This window comes from Pan paniscus, chromosome 11 (assembly GCF_029289425.2).
Source record: "Pan paniscus chromosome 11, NHGRI_mPanPan1-v2.0_pri, whole genome shotgun sequence".
Taxonomy (NCBI): Eukaryota; Metazoa; Chordata; class Mammalia; order Primates; family Hominidae; genus Pan; species Pan paniscus.
The window spans coordinates 84,412,968-84,436,604 of record NC_073260.2 but is presented as its reverse complement, the minus strand read 5'-3'; the positions used below and the strand labels follow the sequence as shown (position 1 = coordinate 84,436,604).

General features: G+C 40.4%; 2 long non-coding RNA genes across 3 annotated transcripts in view; one reads left to right on the top strand and one right to left on the bottom strand.

Moving 5' to 3' along the window:
• The window catches only part of LOC129393089 (uncharacterized), a 258,151-nt gene that overhangs the window by 148,753 nt on the left and 85,761 nt on the right, over positions 1-23,637 (top strand). For both annotated transcript variants that reach the window (XR_008619717.2, XR_008619716.2), the window contains exon 2: positions 6,603-6,690. This is a non-coding gene — a long non-coding RNA (uncharacterized LOC129393089). The remainder of the gene's footprint in view (positions 1-6,602; positions 6,691-23,637) is intronic.
• On the bottom strand, positions 1,024-23,224 carry LOC129393090 (uncharacterized). Its single transcript, XR_008619718.2, has 5 exons — positions 15,342-23,224; positions 11,050-11,086; positions 8,224-8,307; positions 6,832-6,966; positions 1,024-3,477 (listed from the first exon to the last, which is right to left on the bottom strand). It is a non-coding gene; the product is annotated as an uncharacterized LOC129393090 (long non-coding RNA).

Below are 23,637 nucleotides of genomic sequence, written 5' to 3'. Positions count from 1 at the left end.
AAAAAAAAGAAAAGAAAAAGAATGGGTAAATGGAGTAAGTTTAGAAGTGGTGAAAAAAACATTTAAATTAAGTTTGCTTTGTTACACATTATCAATGCCAATTGTTCAGTTAGTAATGACCAAAATAAGACAATTGTAATAGCTAAGAAAGCTCTTTCCCTCTTTTCATGTATTTGCTCTCTCATCCAATTTATCACTCATAGATTTGATAAATCATTTCTAGTAAAGTTGCAATAAGTTATCCCATGAGGCTAACCATTGGCATTGCCATGGCATTGTATTCTGATTGGGTTGTGAGCACAGGCTGCCAGGTGACAATGAATAAATTTCAGGGGACAGATGTTAAATTTGTGTAACATATTGATTACACACAGAGGTTGCTTGCTAGAGAAGGTACTTGTTGAATTATGAGATGCTATAACGAATGTTAGTACTAATGTTACTTTTCTTGTCATCATTGCCACCATCTGAATATAGTTTGAAATTAAGTATATAATGATTACAAATCAGGACATAGTTTTACAAACTCTCCATATCTTATTGTAAAGTAATATAATAAAGTGACTAAAATATACAATCTTGACTATTATTTTAGCTATTGCTATGGGGAGTACATAGCCATTTTAAATCAATTGCAGTATGAGTATTTGAGTATTATATTTCTATCTCCTAGACAATAACATCTATTGCGGCAAGGATCACAGCTTTTATTTAATTACATGGGCCAAGTGTTCTGGGCATTCTCTGAAGATGTGAACAGGTGTTCTGTGTTTAAATGGAGACCCTCAGCTTCCAGTCTTATTCTGGCTTACCCAGCAAGTCACTTGTGCTTGTGTTCCTGTTGTCTTTCAAACATTTCAATAATCCCTTCTAGACAAACTACAATATTTAGTATTGTTTGAAGCCCCATTAAGAAGGGGGAACATTCTTCTTTAAGAAAACAGTATTACTGAATTTCAGAAGGGTGCTATTCAAAGACCATTGTTACACAAGTATAATATCAGAAAACATGATCTGAACAAATTGCTTTATTTATTTGGAAATATTGGTATATTTTGTTAATTTTCTAGTGTTTTTCTGAGCACAGGTTCTCTCAAAAGCAGATACCAAGACAAGGACTCAGTTGCAAGCAGATTATTTGAAAGTTAATCCCAGGAAACTCCAGAAGGGGAGTCAGAGCACCTATAAAGGACGGTAACCAAGTAAGGCTGAGTTATGGAGCCAGTTACTCCTGTGAGCCACTGGGGAGCTTAGGAAATCAGTAGAACGCACCTCAGGGTTATCCCAACCAGGGGTGAGGAAGCAGGGTATCCATCCATCAGTCATGTTAGGGGCTGCTTCCTGGGGCACTAACTCTGTGCAGTTCTGTCCTGTGATGTCCCAGGCTGAGTGGGCTCTCAGAGCAAGACGCTTGAGTCTTTTGCAGGTGTTTGCTTTAAACTTTAAAATTGTGGAGGGTATGGCCAGGGGAAATGGGCCAGACACTGACAGGATCTGCTACACTTGGGCTAATAAAAAATTGGTGAAATGGGGCCTGGTGCCTGCTAGAAATCACAAGACCATGTTAGTTTCAAGTCAACGTATCTTTTCTCCAGGTAGGTAGAATGGGCAAAGGTTACTTACAATGATAAAAATCACTGAGTGGATAGATCAGATGGATACTTTGTGAAGGCCATTAAACCTGCCCAGTGAAACATCACACAACACCAAATAAGGGAATAAAAGTGGCACAGCCAGAATCAGGGCTAAGCCAGAGGCAAGGAGTAGTCTTCTTAGTGCCTGAGTGGGTATGGATGTGTGTGCATTAGCCTTACACTCAAAAGAGCTTGAAGAGTAGGACAGGTTTGAAGTCCCGTGTTGAAGAACTTAGTGAAAATACACATCTCCTAATTTTAAATATATATTCAAGAATAGGACAAATTAGAAACACTTTGGAAGTTTTATTTTCCCCTCTATGATGACCTGTGAATCTGAATCTTGACCACCTTCACAAGCTAACAACGTCCACAAGCAATTGCTTTACTTCATTGCCAAGGTAACATCTAGAAATCTCCCGTTCTGTCCTCTGAACTGTAGCGACCCAAGAATCTAATCTGGTGCCTCATAAATGATTGTGTTCCATCTCGACAGTTATTTTTAAATTCTACAATAACACCAGCTCACAGGATGTTGGCCTTTTCCTCCAGTATTTCTGCTGTTCCCCAGCTGTTTGAAATACGTTGTGGCTTTGACTTCTTCAAACTACCTCCTGTGATGAAGATTACCTTAATTGCTTGTTTGTAGAAGATTCAGTCAGAGACATAATATGCTGTAACAATTATTAATAGGTGAAGGCTGACATTTTACATTCCTCGTTATTCTGTCAGCAGTTTCTTATGACTACTTTTTGGCTTTTTAAAAAAATTTTGCCTTGAAGACAAGATCCTTTGAAGGTTTGTTATCACAATGCTGTCATCCCCTAAAAGGCCACATCATGGTCAGAGAAAAGGCTTCTTTTTTCCTGTCAAACAATATTCAACAACCATTTATTGAGCATCTATTATGTGCCACACACTTGTCCAAGGTGTAGTGGGATACCTATGTAAACGTATCAGATTAGACTTTGCCCCCTTGGTGCCTACATTCTAATGGAGGAAACAGAAAACAAGCATGCAAACAAATCAAGTGTGTCAAATAATTTAACATAATGACGATGCTATGAAGAAAAAGCAGAAACCATAAGCAACCAATGTTTTTTTGTGTGTGTGTTTTTTCTCCCCAGAGCCATTGTATGCACGTATATAAAGTCCAAATATATCCAGTATTCCCCTTTCTTACGCAAACATTTTGGCATACTGTACCATACATCCGTTTTTACTACCATCTCTTTTCTGCTTAGCCATATCTTAGAGATCATTCCTTATCACTAAATTCTTATTTCTTATATGGCTTACAACATATTCCATTGTGCAGGGGTACATAGCTTATATCACCAGACTTATTTGGTAGATATTTAGGTCATTTCTAGTCTTTTGCTCTCTCAGTCAATGCTGTAATGAATATCATTTTGCATACATCATTTTGCACATGCAAAGGTGTACCTGTCAGATAGCTAAGGTGTAACTGTCAGAGGTTAAATTGTTAGATCAAAAGTATGTATATTTGTAATTTTAAGTGAATGCATTTTATGCTATAACTTTTATGAATAGGTAATACTGTGTCCGGAATTGGTGGGTTCTTGGTCTCACTGACTTGAAGAATGAAGCTGCGGACGCTCGCGCTGAGTGTTACAGTTCTTAAAGGCAGCACTCCGGAATTTGTTCCTTCTGATGGTCGGATGTGTTCAGAGTTTCTTTCCTCTGGTGGGTTCGTGGTCTCCTTGGCTCAGGAGTGAAGCTGCAGACTTTCACGATGAGTGTTACAGCTCTTAAGGTGGCTTGTCTGGAGTTGTTCCTTCCTCCCGGTGGGTTCGTGGTCTCCATGGCTTCAAGAGTGAAGCTGCAGACATTCACAGTGAGTGTTACAGCTCATAAAGGAAGTGTCGACCCCAAGAGTGAGCAGTAGCAAGATTTACAGCAAACAGCCAAAGAACACAGCCGGGAAGCCAAGCGGTTTGCCACTGCTGGCTCCTGCAGCCTGCTTTTATTGTCTTATCGCCCCACCCACAACCCCACGCCCCCCACCCCCCACATCCTGCTGATTGGTCCATTTTACAGAGAGCTGATTGGTCTGTTTCGACAGGGTGCTGATTGGTGCATTTACAATCCCTGAGCTAGACACAAAAGTTCTGCACGTCTTCACTAGATTAGCTGGATACGAGTGCTGATTGGTGTATTTACAAACCCTGAGCTAGACACAGAGTGCTGCTTGGTGCATTTACAAACCGTGAGCTAGATACAGAGTGCCGATTGGTGTATTCACAATCTCTTAGCTAGACATAAAGATTCTCCAAGTTCCCACCAGATTAGCTAGATACAGAGCCCCGATTGGTGCATCCACAAACCCTGAGCTAGACACAGGGTGCTGATTGGTGTGTTTACAAACCTTGGGCTAGATACAGAGTGCTGATTGGTGTATTTTCAATCCCTTAGCTAGACATAAAGGTTCTCCAAGTCCCCACTAGACTCAGGACCCCAGCTGGCTTCACCCAGTGGATCCCCCGCCGGCTGCAAGTGGAACTCTGCCAGTTGCTCGGCATGCGCCCGCACTCCTCAGCCCTTGGTAGGTCGATGGGACCAGGTGCCGTGGAGCAGGGGGTGGCGCTCGTCACGGAGGCTCAGGCCGCGCAGGAGCCCACGGGCGGGTGGAGGAGAGGCTCAGGCATGGCGGGCTGCAGGTCCCGAGCCCTGCCCCGTGGGGAGGCAGCTAAGGCCCAGCAAGAAATCAAGCGCAGTGCTGGCGGGCCGGCACTGCTGGGGGACCCGGCGCACCCTCCGCAGCTGCTGGCCCGTGTGCTAAGCCCCTCACTGCCCCGGGCTGGTGGGGCTGGCTAGCCGCTCCGAGTGCCGGGCCGCCAAGCCCACGCCCACCCGGAACTCTAGCTGGCCGGCAAGCGCCCTGCGCAGCCCCGGTTCCCGCTCGTGCCTCTCCCTCCACACCTCCCCGCAGGCTGAGGGAGCCGGCTCTGGCCTCGGCCAGCCCAGAGGGCTCCCACGGTGCAGCGGCGGGCTGAACGGCTCCTCAAGCGCGGCCAGAGTGGGCGCCTAGGCTGAGGAGGCAACCAGAGCAAGCGAGGGCTGCAAGGGCTGCCAGCATGCTGTCACCTCTCAATATGTACACATAGTAAATCTTAGACATAAAGAAAATTGCATATAATGAAAATTAGGTCCTCCTCACATCTCTTTTCTGTCAGCATCAATTTCCTTTCTCCAAAGGAAACAAATGTCACTTTTTGCTTTTTTTCTTGTATATCATTTCAGACTCTCTCTCACTACACACACACGCACACACACGTGCACACACACACACATAATACGGATGCATAGACTTTATTGTCTCATCATTGTATTTCTGCCATATAACATCATTGCTCTGGATGTCATTAATAAAAGTGCTGGTTCTGTTGGCTTCCCCATGCCTTTCACGTAGGGAAGGGCCGCTATGGGTATGAAGTCCTGTACTGTCCTTGGCCACAATTTTTTGAACCTGTTCCATAGGTCCTTGCTTCCTTTCATCCTTGGTGCTTGTCAGTCATTCTGAGATCTTCCTTAACTATCATGCTAGAGATTCTGTGTGTGTGTCTGTGTGCGTGTGCATGGGTGTGTGCAGTGGATCTTCTATTGCCTGGGTCCTCGAATTCATTTAGCAAGTGGCTTACTCTTAACGTTAGGTGAGGTACATCCTTCAATAATGCCCTGAAAAAAAGGTTTATGGGAGGTAAATTTTCTGAGACCTTGAATGTCTGAAAATGTTTTTGTTCCATCTTCTCACATAATAGACTGCCTGACTGGGTATAGAATTTTAAGATAGAAAATAAATTTCTTCAGCATTTTGAAGATATTCTTCAATTATCTGTGAGCTCCCAGTGTTGCTCTTGAATAAGCTGAACAATTCTGATTACAAATCCTTTGTAAGGGACCTCCTCTTTCTTCTCTGGGACTCTAAAGATCCTGTTGATGTTGATGTTTTATAATTTCACAATGATGTACCTTATTGTTGATTTATTTTTATACGTTGTGCTGGGCACTAAGGGCACCCTCTTAACTTAAAAAAATTTGTTTTTCAGGTCCTGGTAATTTTCTCGAATTATTTCATTGACTATTTCCTCCCTCTACTTCTATTCTGTCTTTCTAGACTTCCAATCATTTATATTTGCAACTTTTGGAATACTGGTCCTCCAATTTTGTTAATTCATTGCTCTTATTTTGTATCTTTGATTTTTTACTTAAGTTCTGCGAGGTTTTCTCAATTTTACCTTCAAAGTTTTCCAGCGATATTTTTCTCCGCTGCGCTGGTGTTTAATTTCAGAAGCTTTTTAAAAAATGCCTGAATGTTTCTTTTTTATAGCATTCTGTTCTTGCTTCATAGAAGCAATATATTAATTTATCTCATGATGTGTGCATATATCCAAGTGTCTTTCTCTTTCATTCTTTAAAGACTGGGGATTAAAAGACCTGTTAATGTGCTGCCACATGAGGACAGCTATGAAATCCCAGGGTCAGAAACCTAACAGGAGCAATCACCCATAGGCCAAGCCAGCCACAGAGTGACCCCAAATCAGCTTCTCAGCTTCCTGTCTCCACCATATACTGTTGCCTGCAAGTGGCCAGTGCCACTATGTCTCTGCCCTCCCTCCCTGTGGAGGGATAAAGCATGAGGCAACACAGTATTATGCATAGAAAAGAAAGCTGAATTGGGGGATTGTGATGGGAGGCTAAAAACTAAGAGGCTTGGAAATGTGATTGGTGACTAAAATTTTAATAACTAGATTAAAAAATTACTAGTCTTGATGAAGTTCACTGAACTAGAATAGGGCAAAATATCTTCTCTAGATGGGGTAGGAGTTCAAAGCCAAGAAAATAGGGGCAATCATGAAAACAATTATCAGCCTCAAGTTTATATATATATGAAGAGTGATCCTCTAGTTACGCCTGTTTTTTCATATTATCTGTCTATTTTTATAGGTGCTTGAGTGATAGTCAAATCTCCTATACCAATCATGGAGCAGAGGTGCTATGAGAGATTCCTAACTCCTGAAAAACTGTGACAAAGGTAAGTATCTGACCACCAAATGTTCCTGTTTTCCCCACAAGTGGCAGCTCTGCCAGAGAATGCATATTTCATCTGGGTAGGGTTATGTGATTAATTCCCCTTAAAGACATGTAAACAGCAGCAACACATGCCATTTCTCACCTGAGGTTGTTGGTATGGGGTGCGTGATCCTCTGTGTATTCATTTCCTCCACCACGGAATCTTAGCGTGGGGAGCCACAGGAAAGAAGCCATCTGGATTTCTGAGTCATTATTTGGAGGAAAACCTCATCTTGAACTGAGACATGAGCAAAAGACAAACTTCTGAAATTGTACTAAGCCATTGAGATGTGAGGTTCTTTTGTGTAATGGTCTGACCTTATGAACACACACAGACACATTTTGTCGGCTTACTTGAGTAGCTAAAGCTACTAAGAATGCCCTTTGTGTTACTGAGCTTTCTGCTAGTGACAAGATTACAAATATTCTTATATTTAGGTGCACATTACATTTTGGGGATGCATTTTACACAGTAACTATGGTAGAGCTATATCCCATTGTTAAAAACAAAAACCCACAATGTATGAAGGTGCAGACTCACATCAACAGATAAAACAGATAACTATCCTCACAGCACAAGAGGATTATTCACTTCACTGAATCATCCATCTTAGCATGAAAAAAAAAAGTATCAGGCTTCCTTAGGAAATGTGACTTAACCTAATAAGATGGGCATTACTTTCATGCAGAGGCCCCTCAGCTCCTGCTTTTCATAGACCATCCAGTTCACTTGAAATGTGGTGCACCTGGGAAAAGTCATTCCAGGGGCTCAGGCATGGCCCTTCTTGCTCTCTTGCACATTCCTTTTGAGCACTCATTTCATTGGCAGTTAGTACTCCTGAATACACCTCGCATGAGTGTAAACTGGGCAGGAATAGTGAGCTTTCCCAGCCCCCTGGAGCTCAGAACCCCCGTTCACCTCATGCGGACTTTCAGCTCTCCATCCCCACTTTGGATTGTTGTTGGAAGCCCCTGGTGCATGTTACTTCTCGATCTCCTAGACCTTCCAGAACATCACAGAATGTCCTCACTTCAGTTCCCTTCAAGAGTCACCCAGGACACAGCCAGTTAGCATTCCTGTAGGCTTGCCCCACAAACAGGGCATAACCCCTTAGCTTTGGAGATAAGCAAGAAACGTGTCTTAGAACCATCCCACCTCTTCTTTCCACTTGTGGACATGCCTATCTTAGGAAAGGCTGACGACGTAAAAGAGATTTCCAAATTCCCGTGGGTTGGTAGACATTCCAACTTTCCCAAAATTTAGCAACAATCCAAAGCATTTGTGGTAATGTTTGCATCTCATGATATTTCTAGAAATCTACCTATTGTAAAAATGTACAGTGGTGATAGTAATAGCTGATATTTTTTGAGCAGTTACAGTGTGCTAAATATTTTTCTAATCTTTACGAGTATTAACTCTTTGCCAACAAATGTTGACTATTTTCATCCACTCTTCTTATTCAGATGTAAATAAGTAGAATGAGATTCTACTTACCTGTCATTGTGATTCTTCTGTCCTGGTGGATGCATCCCATTTTCTGGTTTCTCGGCTCATAGGCCTTGCTCATCTGACCTGTGACTAAACCAGGTTTTGATAATCAGTTGTAGTTGTTTTTATTCCTTGTCTGCAGTCTCTTCCACATTCTCTCCCACAACACTACTCTTCCACATATCTTTTCCTTCAGTTGTAATAAAAGTATATACCACACACAAGATTTGATATTTGCAGAATGATTTTTAGTATCATAGACTTATATGCTTTTGGAAGTAGAAGAAGTGGAACCTCATAAAACTTTTTGCTTTTTGAAGATATGAACACTGACCCAGCGAGATAAGTTACTTCCCTAAGATTGCATAGTTGGCCTGTATAGCTGGTAGTAGACTTCAGAGAGGCTTCTTCCAAGTCCCCACTTATCACTCCATGCTCCATAAAAGAGAAGAAGGCTTTCATCTTAAAGCTCATTTTAAATCATGAAGTGGGTAAAAGGAAAGTCAGTCTGTGTGTGTATGTCTCTCTCTCCTTTTCTCTCCATTCATTCATCCTTCCATCATCTAAATTGCTTAGGTAAATTTTCTCGAAGTGCACCTGGGCATAAATTTCCTTGGATCATACCAGTCATATTGCCAATTTATATGGAGATATCCAATGATCATGTGACTACCATGTCTGTTTACTTATAAATGTTATAAATGATGAAAATACAGTAACTGCAAGAATTGCACATGCTTTTGTGTATTTTGTTATTCAATCACAGACTTTTCTTCACTTTTTGCATTTATTTACCTTTTGAAGGATTAGAAGTTTTAAGATATGTGAAAATGGTTGAACCATCTACAAGAACTCTAAAAATCCAAAGAAGAAATGTAGATGAGGAAAATCAAATGGACTATTACACTGAAATAAGAATCACTATTGATGATGATAAAGATGGATAAAAAATGGAATAATGAGAAAAATAACTGGAAACACTAAGGACCATAAAATGCAATGGATGATCCAGCAGTATACAAGTTTGAGAGCGTGATGTTAGAAATTTGTAAAAACTTGAGAATGGAAGATTTGGGGACAATCTTCAAATATATTAAATAAATTCCCTCAATGTTGTCAAGATGGAAATGTTCCTCTGGGATCACTGTCTGTAACAGCCACTGAATAACAAAATCATTGTGTATACATGTGAAGAAAATAACCTGCAGAGTGCATACTAAAGAACACAGCTTAGCAATGACTTTCACATCACAGGATACAAAGATAAAGTCACCATCTGGAAATGGTTCAAGCTACTTTCAAATATTTGGCCAGAAAAACAAATGCATCAATATTTTATTAATAGCTATTAAGCCTTGCTTAATGCATATGTTATGTAGCATATGGGCAAAGTTATTACTAATTCCCATATAAAGACATGAAAACTCTAATAGGTGTTTGGCAGAGCCACTAACCTTCTAGGATCCCACATTCTGGGATCCTGACCCAGCCAGTGGTAGCCTCCGAGTAAGAAGAGCAGGAAGAGGAATAGCTGGACCTGTAGCACAAGTCATACAAAATTTTAAAATTTTTTCCTAGGGTTTTTTCCGCCCTCATTTGGCTTCAGAATCAAGACTGAGTTTGTGCATCCAGTTTTAGATGGAACATTGAAAAACTTGCAGATATATGAGGCAGTGGGGGAAGCAACAAGGATTATGGCTAATCTAGTGACTAAGTCCTAGGAGGGAAGGTTGAAGAAGCTGGATTCAACACTCAATAGAGTGATGGTACTCCTCCAATATGCCAGGGACTGAACCACGCTCTGGGGAGATGGTGGTGAGCAATGCAGTAGAATCCCCTCCTTCACAGAACTGCCTTTTAGTGGTAGAGACAGACAAGTGAATAAATGATTTTAATGTAGTGCATTAATATTTATAAAATAGATTAAGAGCAGAATGCCATGAGAGGGGTGTCTGATTCTGCTTTGTGAGGGGGATGGTGTTGCGGGGGGCATTGAAAGGATGAGTGGGAGGGATCCATTTGATGGGAAAAGAGGGCATTATAGGCAGAGGCTGTATATTAAGGTGCATGTGGGAGAGAAAAATGGCTTGGGAACTCAAAGTAGTTGAGAGTTTGATAGATTTTGTGTGAAAGATGAGTGATGGGCCTGGAGAAAGAAGCCAAGAAACACATAACGAAGGGCTACCGGGGATTAAAAATTGAGCTTTCTTTTGAAGGCAGTAAGAAGCTATCTGGTGTTATTTTTTTTTAAAGATGTTGATGTTGGAAATATTTTTGAGGCTAATGTATTACCAGTGGATTGAAGATTAGAAGAGGCAAGACTCGAGGTAGGAAGGTCTCACAGGGCACCAGGAATCATTCAAGGGAGAGGATTGAATGGGCGTGAGAATGCAGAAGATTGGGAAGTTACTAGATGTATTAAAGATGTATTAAGAAAGTTACTAGATGTAGGTTTGACACACTTAAGGTTGGATGGCACATAAATATTTTTGAATATTTGAAAGACTGTCATTTGGAGGTTCTTAGGGGCCAAGGAAGAAGTGGGACCATTGAGGGGAATCAAGTATTATAAGCTGGCAGAGCTTCCAAACAATGAACATGGTTTAACAATGAGATGGGAGGCCATGGGTTCTGGTAATTGCTGGGAGATTTCAAGTAGAAGTCGGGACAGGTTCCTGTCATGGGTGCTGTAGAGGATATGCCTGCATGGCACATGGTCCTGGTGACTTTAAATGTCTGCTTAAATCCTGAGATTCTGTTATGGTTGACATGACTCCAAGTGGCTTCACCCAAAAACTGTCTCCAGGCCAGCAATAATGTACTGGTACTTACCTGAAACTCTTGGCTTGTCGGATCTGCACTTCTTGTTCTGAAATGGAGGTATTTAAGGAAACAGAGAGGAAATTAAGGCATTAAAATGTGCTTTTCTCTACCCAAATCATATCAAGTTTATGTTCTATGTCTTCCCACCATGGTGACTCTAGCATGCAGTGATGAGGTCAGGCACTGCACCCAAGTTTCTCAGCTACTGATTTAGTGTGCTGTGCTCACAGTGGTTTATTGTCTTCAAATGATAAGATCTAGGTGAAGCAGGTATTAACAGCATATAACACATGAAGTTTCTTAACTCTGGTTTCCTCCAGATGTTGCTGAAACAATATAACATAAGCCAGATGAAATACCAAAGGAAATTCTGTGACAATCAAACCACGGTATAGATATGTCACTTTAGGCAATGAGATTCTCAAGTCTCCAACTCATATTGGGGTTTCTTCCATATTAGAAAAATTGGATCATATTTTTCCACTTTCCCTCGTCCTAATTTATAACAGTTAGCCTCCCCAGTTCAAGCTATTTGAAGGTTTCTATGACATTTATTTTAATTAGGGCATAAATGCACACACATTTTTGAAATATCAACAATCTCAATAAAATGGGAATATTCCATGGCAGAAATCTAAACTTAGGGGAATATTACAATCTCTAATAATTTTTAGGAAACAGTCACTATCTTTACTTTATGCGTCTTCCTAGGAAGAAGAGTTTGCCTGCCTTGCCAGACACTACATGCTTTTCTTAGTCTCCTTTGCTGCTACCATGCAGGCACAGGGTCAAGTTCACCAATGGAAGGTGCCACAAACTCTGACATGGGAACTAGTAGAGACCAAGAAACACCGTACTTTGGTGGCAATGGCAAGGCAGGAAGACTGAATTTCCAGGGAAGTGGTGGCAGTGAGGTCACGGTTGACACTCCTGTGAGCAGGCTGGTAGGACAAGCTGTGGGAACTAGCTCAAAAACATTAGCAATGGAGACCTCACCAGTTCTTTGACCTGATCCAAGGTGTTGTTCTGTCTGCATAGTTTGTGAGTCTTGTTGTTACCCTCTTTTGGCGATTATGTGAACTACCCAGTATTCTTATAAAATATTCATATTTTGCTTCAAATTAACCGGAGTTTATATCTATTGCTTGCAACTAATAATCCTTATCAAAAGAGGACAATGCAAAGAAATACTGCACTCTTATGACCTGATTCTAGAATGGTAAACATGAAAAGGTTTCATTGATAAACGCTCTCTTTGTTCTCTGTTAAACTCTCTCTAATAAAATAATTGCTCACATAATATATGGGAAACAGGATAAAGAGACTTGAGTATAACTGAGTTGCTTACTGTTTTGTTTCTAAGTGGGCAAAGGATTCTGGAAAAAAAATTGCATGGTATGGAAACTAATTCACACTAATGTGTAAATTAACCTATGACTAATTTGCATTTGAAAATAGAAACTTGTATTTTAACCAAATCTTTAATTAAGGCAGACGGAAAGATTCTTAGGACAAGTTAATTGGGCACGTTGTCTCATTCCATTCCAAATATCTTTAGCTACCCAGAAAAGTATTCCACATAGGAACAGACATGAAGAAAGAGATGGTGACGTAGGGAGGGTTCATTTCATTTCCAGAGTTTCCTTCACTAGAGCATCCTCCCAAGAATAGAGTCCTTTGGTCTACTTTGGACTATGGAATCAGAGTCAGGTAATTAAATATTTAAATATCCTGGAGCAAAACCCTGAGATCTCCCTGGCCATAAGGGAACACTAGGAACTTTGACCTTTGTTATGGTTATTCTGTTGACACCTTGACCACTGAGTGTGAATTGGGGAGCTAAGGAAATCGTGTGACCACCATTCTTTTTCAGATGAAGGTGCTAATTTTTCACTGGTTTATTTGTTTAATTAAAATTGTCAGCATTTACTGAAAAATAATATAACAATCATTGTCATATGTTCCTAGTTAGTCTTCTAATCACAGGTGCATTATCTGTTTCATAGGGGTTTTTGCCTTTACCGGGCTGGCAGAATGGGATTCCTGGAATGAGACAAACACATTTTCAGAGTTTAACGATTCGAGTCAAGGCAGAAACCCTTAAAGTGTTAGTCTCGAGTAGAACAAATTTAATAATTATGTTTCTCTTATAGGAGTCATTAACCAAAATTTGGTCTTTAATTTCTTCTAGTGAAATAACTGAAAAGAAAATTTTGATTTCGTTCATTCATTCATTCACTTATTCAACAAAATACATGCACTGATGGCTGTCAATATGCCAGATTCTGTGCTAGACCTTAAGGATTCAAAGATAAGATAAAATGCATCTCACATTTCCAGGAGCTCACAGCCTAATTCTGGAAAGATGTTTAGGCTCAAGTATGCTACATGGTAGTTGGTAATTTTTAGCTGCATGCACTAAAATAGCTTTACATTCTTGCTACCACTTTAGAATAGCACTGAAAGGACTTCAGGGTTTGTGTTCTCTGTGGGGGAATTACTCATCTAATTCTCATTAGTGCAAATGGGAAAGAGGTGTAAATCCACAGTGATCTAGCTGAGAAAACAAATACTCCTTATTTGACTTCTGTTGTTTGTTTATATTTGTTCCGGGTTGACTCAGGGAAATAATCAGGAAAATTACCCATGTTCAATTGCCCGGTTGCTCCAGAACCCTTGGAGTGCCTAATCACAGTTAATAATTAAAACAAAGCAAGAAAATTCAAATGTTGGATTTAAGTATTATCAAGAGGGAAAGAAACCATTTGAGGGGGAAAATATGAGGAGTCTTTTGTGGTAGGTAGACTTTTATGGACAGAAACATGGGCTCTAAAGAGAGAATGATTTTTTTTTTTTTTTTCTGAGACAGATTCTCACTCTGTCACCCAGACTGGAGTGCAGTGGCGTGATCTCGGCTCACTGCAACCTCCGCCTTCCAGGTTCAAGCAATTCTCCTGCCTCAGCCTCCCGAGTAGGGAAGAGTGATCTTTTAAAATGGATGTGGATTATGGTAGATGGATAACTTAGTATCTATGAAGCTCCTATAGTGTCCCCAGCTCCGTGTTAGACCATATGTCTAACCTAGCCAAAATTGTGTCCACAGGATACAACTAGCAAATTATATGTGACAGAAACAAAAACTGGAACCTGCAGTTTAAAATGGTATGGAATATTTGAAATAAGAACATTGACAGAAATTTAAGACGTGGTCATAGTTTTAAGTAATATGAGTTAGGATGGGCTGAGTTATGCTGCAGTGACAAATAACCCCCAAATCATAGTAGTTTATACCAACAAGTCCTTTTCTAGGTCTTCTTGCTCTGGGACCCAGACTGATGGAGCAGTCACTACAGGTTAGGACTCTCTAATCCTAAGTGCTTGGAACCAGAAGTGTTTATGGATTTTGGAATATTTGCATATACATAATGAGATGTCTTGAGGATGGGACTCAAGTCTAAACATGAAATTTATTTTTGTTTCGTGTACACCTTATACACACAGCTTGAAGGTAGTTTTATTTTTCCCTTGGGAACACTGAATAAACTGCCTGTTGTGTGCCTGTGTTTTGACTGAGACCTGTCACATGAGGTCAACTATGACATTTTTCACTTGGGGCTCAAGAAATTTTGGATTTTGGAGCATTTTGGATTTTAGACTTTTCAGTTTAGGAATGCTCAGCCTGTATCTCAAACCTTAGTATAAAACTCTATAAAGTCGTGTGCTGACAATCAAATGCTTCCTTTTATGAATCATTGGCAAAAACCAGTCTTGTGGTCCCATTTAACCTCAAAGGAGTTATAAATATCATCCTACTCTATGCCTAGAGAGCTGACAGCTGAAAATATTATGTGAACGCTACTAATGACTCTAACTCAGACCTCGCTAAAGTGGCTGCTCAAATGTGGTCACATTAAATTTAAATTCAACTTGATACCTCTCACCTGTGTGAGATTTTACTGTCAGCCTAGTTGCCCTCAAATTGAGCGTGCATTAGAATCACCTGAAGGGCTTCTTAAACCATCGATCCCTGTGCCCCACCTCCAGAGTTCTGGGTCCAGTAAGTGGGAGGTGGGAGACGCTTAACAAGTTCCCAGGGGATTGCTTATCTGGGAACTGCACTCTGAAAACCACTTGTCTTGGAAAATCCAAAGGAAGTTTCCTGTCTTTGTCCATCTAAGCGTTCACTAAAATCATAGTAAATGCCAGAGCATGACTTGTTCTGGGGAATGGATGGAAGGACTACACACTCCAGCCAGGGGGATGGTTGCTTTCAGAACTCACAGTGTCAGGACCAGCCTCACCTTGTAACTTCAGGGTCTCTCTTCTTCACCTTTTGGTTGCTTCATTATGTCGGGGGCCACCTTCCTTTTACTGGCTGGAAGATTCTTGAAACATGTTTGTAGATTTCATGATAAAGTTAGTAAGGCCCAGAAATAATTTGTTCTTCTTCCTTCTAAGGTCAGTTTTCTAAGTCCTCATTTCCTCCCTTGGAATCCTCTTCTTCCTAGATCACTGAAAATTAAATAATATCCATTTCCTTATTGGGACACGCTAACCCAAACCCACAAATGTGTGGTCCTGCAGCACAATTACAGCAGAAAGTACTAATGCCACATCCTTAAAAAAGAAACAAAAAGGCAGGAATGGGTGGGATGCTATTTCCTTTGCATCTGTCCCTCTGTGCTGCAAAGAAGTGTACTCCTTTCATTTTAAATATACTCTTGGATCTGGGATATTTGGACTTAAGTAAAACCACATGTGGGTCATTAGCCACTTCACTCCAGGTTGAGTTCTACTAAACCCAACCAAGTTTCTTTTTGTGGTCTTCCCTCCAGATCATTCTCCATGTCCTTCCTGCAGGCTTCTGATTTTCAAGCTTGTGATTTTCTGGTGAGCATCTATTTCAATGGAGCACGCGTCATGCTCAGGACCAAGTGAGGGTCAGGCATGGCACCACCTAAGAGACATCAGATGGCCTGTAGAGATGTAGCTGCTTATAACACACACAATCACACACTACACTCAACTCTGTGGAGCCTCTGCTTGACATGTGCATGGAAACATGGTCCATTTGCTTTTACTTTCAGAAAAAGGAATAGCCTGCAATGGAAATACATTCAAAGCTCTACCTCTTGCAGTTAAGAAGCCTGCAGCTTTGACATGGCCATTTCCCCAGCTTCTACCGTACTAAAGTTTCAAAATTTTCAGCCTCTTTTAAGCCAGAGCTCATGCTTTCCATTTCTCAATAGTCTTGCCAAGTAAAATAAAATAAAACAAAAACAGCTTTTCTTCTAAACGTAAGTTAGATATACAAGCTCATTCCTGTGGTGTCAGCAGGAAAAGGACCACTTTTATTTTCTATCATATGACCTATTATTTCACCCGGGATATTTGCGTTTTTAGAGAAACCTTTCTACAGGAAATTCTTCAAGACAAGTCTTTAAGAGAGCCTAGTGTTTGTTGCTATTCTAATTTTTAAAATTAGACATTCTAATAGTTTGTTGTTGATATATAAAAATGCAATTTTCTTTCATAATTGAACTTACCTCCAGAAACTTTGCTCAATTCTCTAGCTAATTCTAATATATTTCTCTGTAGGCTTTTTTTTTGAGTTTTGCATGTAGACAATTTAATGTAAATAATGACAGTTTTGTTTGTTCCTTTCCAATTAGTATATGTTTATATTTTTCTCTTTTCCTGCTGTGCTGGCTAGGGCCTCCAAGCCAATATTGAAGAGGAAAAAGCAGCTATCTTTGTCTTGTTTCTGACAGAAAACAGAAAGATTTGGTAGATACACTTTATCAGATTAAGGATGTTTCCCTCTCTTCCCATGTTACCGTTTCTTTCATGAGTGAATGTTAATTTTTGAATGCTTTTTTTGGCATCTAGTGAGATCATACTTTAAAAAATGTTAGTGTGGAGCATTACAATAATGATGTGTATGATGTATTGTTTTATAAATTGTGGGATTTAGCTTGTTAATACTTTTTTTTTGAATTTCATATCTTTGTTCTTAAGTGGGATTGACTTCTATTGCCCTTTCTTACATTATCCATGTTTTGTTTTGATGTAGACTATAACATGTGTCTCTGTGTTTACACAAGATATACACTGACTACTAACAGTGATTATGACTGATTGGCTAAATTAAAGGTGATTTTGTTTTCTGTACAATTTTCTGCATTTTCTTTTTTCTTTCTTTCTTTTTTTTTTTTGAGACAGAGTCTTGCTCTGTCACCCAGGCTGGAGTGCAGTGGTGCAATCTCAGCTCGCTGCAACCTCCGCCTCCGGGTTCAAGCGATTCTCCTGTCTCAGTCTCCCAAGTAGCTGGGATTACAGACATCTGTCATCATACCCAGCTAAGTTTTTTGTATTTTGAGTAGAGATGGGGTTTCACCATGTTAGCCAGGCTGGTTTTGAACTCCTGACCTCATGTGATCCACCTGCCTCGGCCTCCCAAAGTGCTAAGATTACAGGCGTGAGCCACCACGCCTGGCCAGTTTTCTGCATTTTCTGTTTTCTCCACAATGAGATAGTATTATACACAATCATAAATCACTCACTCAAGCATAGACATATCATGAATACATGCATATAGCCTAACATAGGGTCTGACTGTTGATTCCAAGACACAGGATCATTTGCTCTTGTTCTGGATTTTAGGGTGCTCTCTGGTATGAGAGATAAAGAATGGCAAGCAAAATCACTAGGGAAGTCTCAAAATGAACATGGAATACCATGATGTAATACAACAAATACCAGGGGATTTGGGGGTCCAGGTTTGGATATGTAGTAACCAGCTGTGTAAACTTGGGCCAGTTCACCTAACTCCTCTGAGCTTTAATTTTTCTCACTTGTACAATGAGGAAAATAATTCAAACTGGTGCTTACCTCATAGGATTGCTGGCTCTTTTAAAAGTATAGAGAGTGTGAAAGTGCTTTATAACTTAATTTGTCATAACACACACATCATATCTATATGTGTATATATACATCTTATTATACTTCATATATCTACAGTGTGTCTGCATACAGACAGACTGAAAAGAAAATGATTTTAAGGGACTCAAATAGAGATTAATAAAGTCTCTACTTAGCTGATTCCTTTATTCAGGGAGCATCTGAGGATCTGGTGACTCCCCAGTTGAATCAGGGTTGGAGTTTTTGGAGGAGAGGGACAGTTGAGTATCCATCTTTGCAGTTTGGGCTTAGACAGCAGTTTGCCACTTTAACTGAAACTCACAGTTGGGAGTCATCCCTGTTTTGTGCTCCTTGCTCAGTAACCATTAGAACAGTATTTTGCAAGAACTTTTTTATGCAAGTCTTATAGTTCATTGGCTAGTCAATGTTCACGAGGTGGAAAAGGTAGTTAGTTGGCAGACAGAAAGAAAAGGGGTCAAAGGTAGAAAGCAACAGGAAACGGGGGTCTCTGTAAAATGTTTGGTTTAGTTTTTTTTCCAATAGATAGATTTAGATAGATACAGACTGATGGATAGATATAAAAAGTAAAACAAAAACAAAATTAATATAGGCATCAGTATTCACAAGCTTCCTCTTCATATAACCCCCTCTCTTCTCTCCTCCCAGCACACACACATCTCATTATAGCTCCCAGAGAGTAGTATATGCTTCTGTGTAGCACTTGAAGAGATGATGTGCAATGGAAAAATGAAGATAATAAAGTATCTTAGTTGATTTGTTTTTATTTTTAAGGGAGAGAGACAGGGAGACAGAAAAAAGCTATGAGAATTAGACTTGGGAGGGTTTTGATGTATAGAAGTAAACAGTGGGAAAGTTTAGGAGAACAGCTATCATTCCTGTGAATAAGATTGAGAAGGCAGAAATTGGGAGAGAAAATTACAAAAATGGTTTTCTGGGCATAAATGCTTAACAGACTGAGTAAAGATTTGAATTACTTTTTGTCCATTGGAACCAACTATGTTTCTCTTAATATGACACCATCCTGAAGCTGGACCAAAAGGCTCCCCAGTTACATTAAGGTTATTCATAAAAATTTGCCCTGCAAATAGAAGACTTCAACTGTTTTGTTTTATGAACTTACTGATTTTTTTTTTAACCTGGGACGGTAGGCAGATATAGGTTTGTGATACAAGGAGACAAGGAGAGACAAGTCTTACTGAATTATTCCCACAAGTCATTATTATTAATCGAAGCAGAGCTATTTCGTACAAATACAAGACAAGAATTTCCCCCTAAAATCCCATTAGTTCTGCAATAACTCTCCCCTGTGGCCCAAACTTCATAAAAATAATTCTTATTCAGTTTTTTTAAAATCACCACATGCTCCAGGGCTCCCCTTTTACTCAACTTTTTCCCCATTTTCCCCCCTATAGAGGAAAAGACCTCTAACTTTAAAGTGCTGACAGAAGGAGAGAAATACGTGGAAAGAACAGGCTTTGAAAATGTTGAGTAAGACCGGGCATGGTGGCTCACGTCTGTAATCCCTGCACTTTGGGAGGCTGAGGTGGGTGGATCACCTGAGGTTGGGAGTTCGAGACCAGCCTGACCAGCATGAGGAACCCCGTCTCTACTAAAAATACAAAATTAGTCAGGCATGGTGGCGCATGCTTGTGATCCCAGCTACTAGGGAGGCTGAGGCAGGAGAATTGGTTGAACCCGGGAGCTGGAGGTTGCGGTTAGCCGAGACTGCGCCATTGCACTCCAGCCTTAACAACAAGACTGAGACTCTGTCTCAAAAAAAAAAAAAAAAAGGAAAAAGAAAAAAAAAGAAAGAAAACGCTGAGTAAATAAAAGATAAGGTGGTGCAGTAGTCACTGTTGATGTCCTGCCCATATAACATTGGCCTGCGCCATTCTAGTGCGTACTCATCTCCTCCTACTGCAGGTACCTCCAACTCTCCACATGAGGGCTTTCTCTTGGCTTTGTATGGGGAGGGTCAGAAGCATTGGTAGTTCATGCCTCTGGAAACAGCTTGAAATCAATGATGGACAGGGATTGGTGGATGAATACCCCAGCTTTCTCATTTCTTGCTGGGGATAATTGCTGGGGATAACTAGAAAGGTTTTGTATTCTTTATCGGAGTCCTCATTGGAGTTGAACCCCAGTTGTCCTAGTAGTAAGTTACTTGATAATACATCCTTTATTGGTTTCCTTCCTTTCCCCTTTTTATTGTCCTATTCCCTTATCAGAGCTTTCTGAGATCATTTTTTTTTTAAATTGAAAACTACTTGCACTGATATTCTTATCTTACGATCTTCTTCTGGAGGCAGCCATCCTGAGACAGGTGGCTATGGAAGGCATTTGAAAGGGGAGTAAGAACATCAGAAACAAACTTTCCCTACTTCATTGTGACTTGGTTCAGATCTTCCCCTTCTCCTATATTCTTTTCCTGTGGTAAGGCTTTGCAAGAACAGCATTGTTCTATCTAAGCTAGTTAAAATAAAAAGACAAAATAACTGTATGATGAGCATCTAATGGATGGGATACCACATTTAAAAAGACACAGACTTAGGGGGAAGTTCATGCTTTGTATGGTACTCTGAGAACAAAAATCTATTTCTGATCGATTTCTTCCTTAACATTCTACCCACCCCCAAAACCCCTCACTTCGTAAATCCGGGCAACTATACCTCAGGTTTCAGACAATATGCCTTTGACCTGGGTGGTCTTCAAGATAACCTTGACAAGAGATGAATTCTTAAAGATTTTCTTTAGTGTTCTGTATTTATATTTAATGTTCTGATCATCTGTCGAAGATTCTTCTAGGGCACTGAAGATAGCAAGTAGTCAGAAAACAAATAGTGAAGGGGCTTCCCATGGCAGTTAATGGTCAATACCTGTTGAGACCCCAGAGAAAGTAAAAAATGATTCCTAATGATTGCTGGAGGTTGTGGCACTAATGGAATATATTTATATGCATAATTAAAAATGGTATCCTTTTGAAATTCACTGATTTTTGGATGTGTGATTACATTAGGCTTAAGTTTACCTTCCTTACATCTTCTAAAAAAGTGGGGGAAGTGTGTAACTATATTTCAGGGTGCACAAGCCACTATTAATTCTGCCGCCAGGTGGAATCTGAAAGTGGCACCATAATCATCATTTTCCACCTTGAAATTGAGGATGTCCATATGTGTCCTCTGAGTCCTCCTCTCTCTCCACCAGCCCCATAATCACTACCTTGTATCTTCATTTATGTCTCTATCTCCTGCTTTGGATAGCGGGCTCCTCTAAGGACATAGCTACATTTTAGCTATCTTTAGATTTCAGGCAACAATGAACACATACTGAGTGCTCAGTAAATGGTTGTTGAGTTGAATTTTTAAGAATTTCATGCATCCATTAAATGGAAATAATCGACTCACTAATTAAAAATGACCTTCACCTTTTATGAAAGGAATTGATCATAGATCTTGACGTTTCCAAACTTTGGTTATTAGTTTGTGCAGTTGGTTAAAAAAAAAAATTCTTCAGTTCTTAGTAATTATTCTGTAATGTGGAACTATTTTATATATTGTCCTCCCCCTATTGCTTTTCATGTTTAATGATATTTGCTGTATTTCCAAAGGAAAAAAGGGGTTTGGAAGGCCAAAGGGAATTAAAATATAGAATAAAGTGGTATGGAGAGTTTCAGAAAAGGAAGAAGAAAATTTCAAAGGCAAGATAATGTATTCTTGTGAAAGTCTGCGGGAAGTCAGTCTCATTTAGCCAAAATCAACTCAGCACTTACTATTAGCCAAGAACCATGACTAATAATCTGAGGGATGTAAAGGTTAATAATAGTTCTCAAGAAGCAACCAAAAACTTTAAAAAGTGATCATATTTGCTTAGCGCAAGGATTGATGGAGGTAAGTGGGGCTGACTTTGAAAAACCTGTATTTTAAAAATTACATATACATATTATATTTGGAAAAATACAGTATACATGTATTGATGTGATATAAAAATGAAATGGGCAAAAAGAAGCTGAAGAAGGGCCCAGAAATGGGAGGTGGGATTGGGCAGGAATTTTACTTTTTTATTTATTTATTTATTTTTGAGACGAAGTCTTGCAGTGTTGCCCAGGCTGAAGTGCAGTGGTGCGATCTCGGCTCACTGCAAGGTCCACCTCCCGGATTCATGCCATTCTCCTGCCTCAGCCTCCCGAGTAGCTGGGACTACAGGCGCCCACCACCATGCCTGGCTAATTTTTTGTACTTATAGTAGAGATGGGGTTTCGCCAAGTTAGCACCTGAAACCTCAAAACATGGGGGTTTGAGGTCAGGAGATCGAGACCATCCTGGCTAACATGGTGAAACCCCATCTCTACTAAAAATACAAAAAATTAGCTGGGCGTGGTGGTGGGTGCCTGTAGTCCCAGCTACTCGGGAGGCTGAGGTAGGAGAAGGGCGTGAATCCGGGAGGTGGAGCTTGCAGTGAGCCGAGATCGTGCCACTGCACTCCAGTCCGGGTGACAAAGCGAGACTCCGTCTTAAAAAAAAAAAAAAAAAAAATTAGCCGTGGTGGCAGGCGCCTGTAATCCCAGTGACTCGGGAGGCTGAGGCAGGAGAATCACTTGAACCCTGGAGGCGGAGGTTGCAGTAAGCCGAGATGGCGCCACTGCACTCCAGCTTGGGTGACAGAGTGAGACTCGGTCTAAAAAAAAAAAAAAAGAAAGAAAAAGAAAAAGGAAAGGAAAAAGAAACCATTGCGGGTTGAATTAGAATTCTCAGGCAGACGCCTCCTGGCTCTGTGGTCTTAGGCAATCTTCTTTTCTAAGCCTCCATGAAACTGGGACAATAATATCCAATTCACAGGAGACTGGCAGAGGTTGAATGCATGTAGGCAATGCTTAGCACATAGTAGGGTCTTAGTAAATATTAATTCTTACTACTCCCTTACCCATGCCTTGTGTTAATAGGAACAGAGTAGCCTTCCTATCATGCCAGGAAACAGTATGAATAGAAGGAAGGAGAATTAGCTGGAAAGAGAGGAGACCCAGAGGTCTGTTTCTGAAAATCTCACACCAGAGAACAAAGTGAAGACACATCTATGTATAGAACCTGGAAATGTTGGTCTGGGGCACTCCTAGACCCCACTTAGATTTTGTGCATCTTCCCTAACACTTCTGCCCAGGATCATATTTTTCTTAGGCTGCAAATACTTAATATTCTCCTCACCACCCCTTCCTACATCTCTCCTTCTTGGATTTGTTTCTTGTCTATTCCCAGCCACCCCGGATGTGGATGTGTGAGAAGCCAGCCCACTTCATGGATAAGCGTAGGTGTCAGCCTTCCAGAGTCCGGGGCTGCAGGCCGAAACGCCCAAACTGCTGCCAGAAGACATAATCCTGTTTGTGAATGATGGCTTCTGCATCATTTAGCTTTGTTGGGGAGATCCTAGTATAAGATCTGTTAAATAGCTGACGACAAAGGCCTGTGAATTCCCAAATACTTGCCTTTCAACGTGAGGAACCTTCTGCAGTATCTCCAGTGAGACATTGCCCAGGGGAGTCATGCACAAGTGGGCAGTCTCTTATTCTTATCAGAAATGAGGTATATAACCATACATTCATAGATATTGCTCAGGAACCCAGGCAAAAATTATAATCCCCCTTGTCATGTTAGACACTGCAAA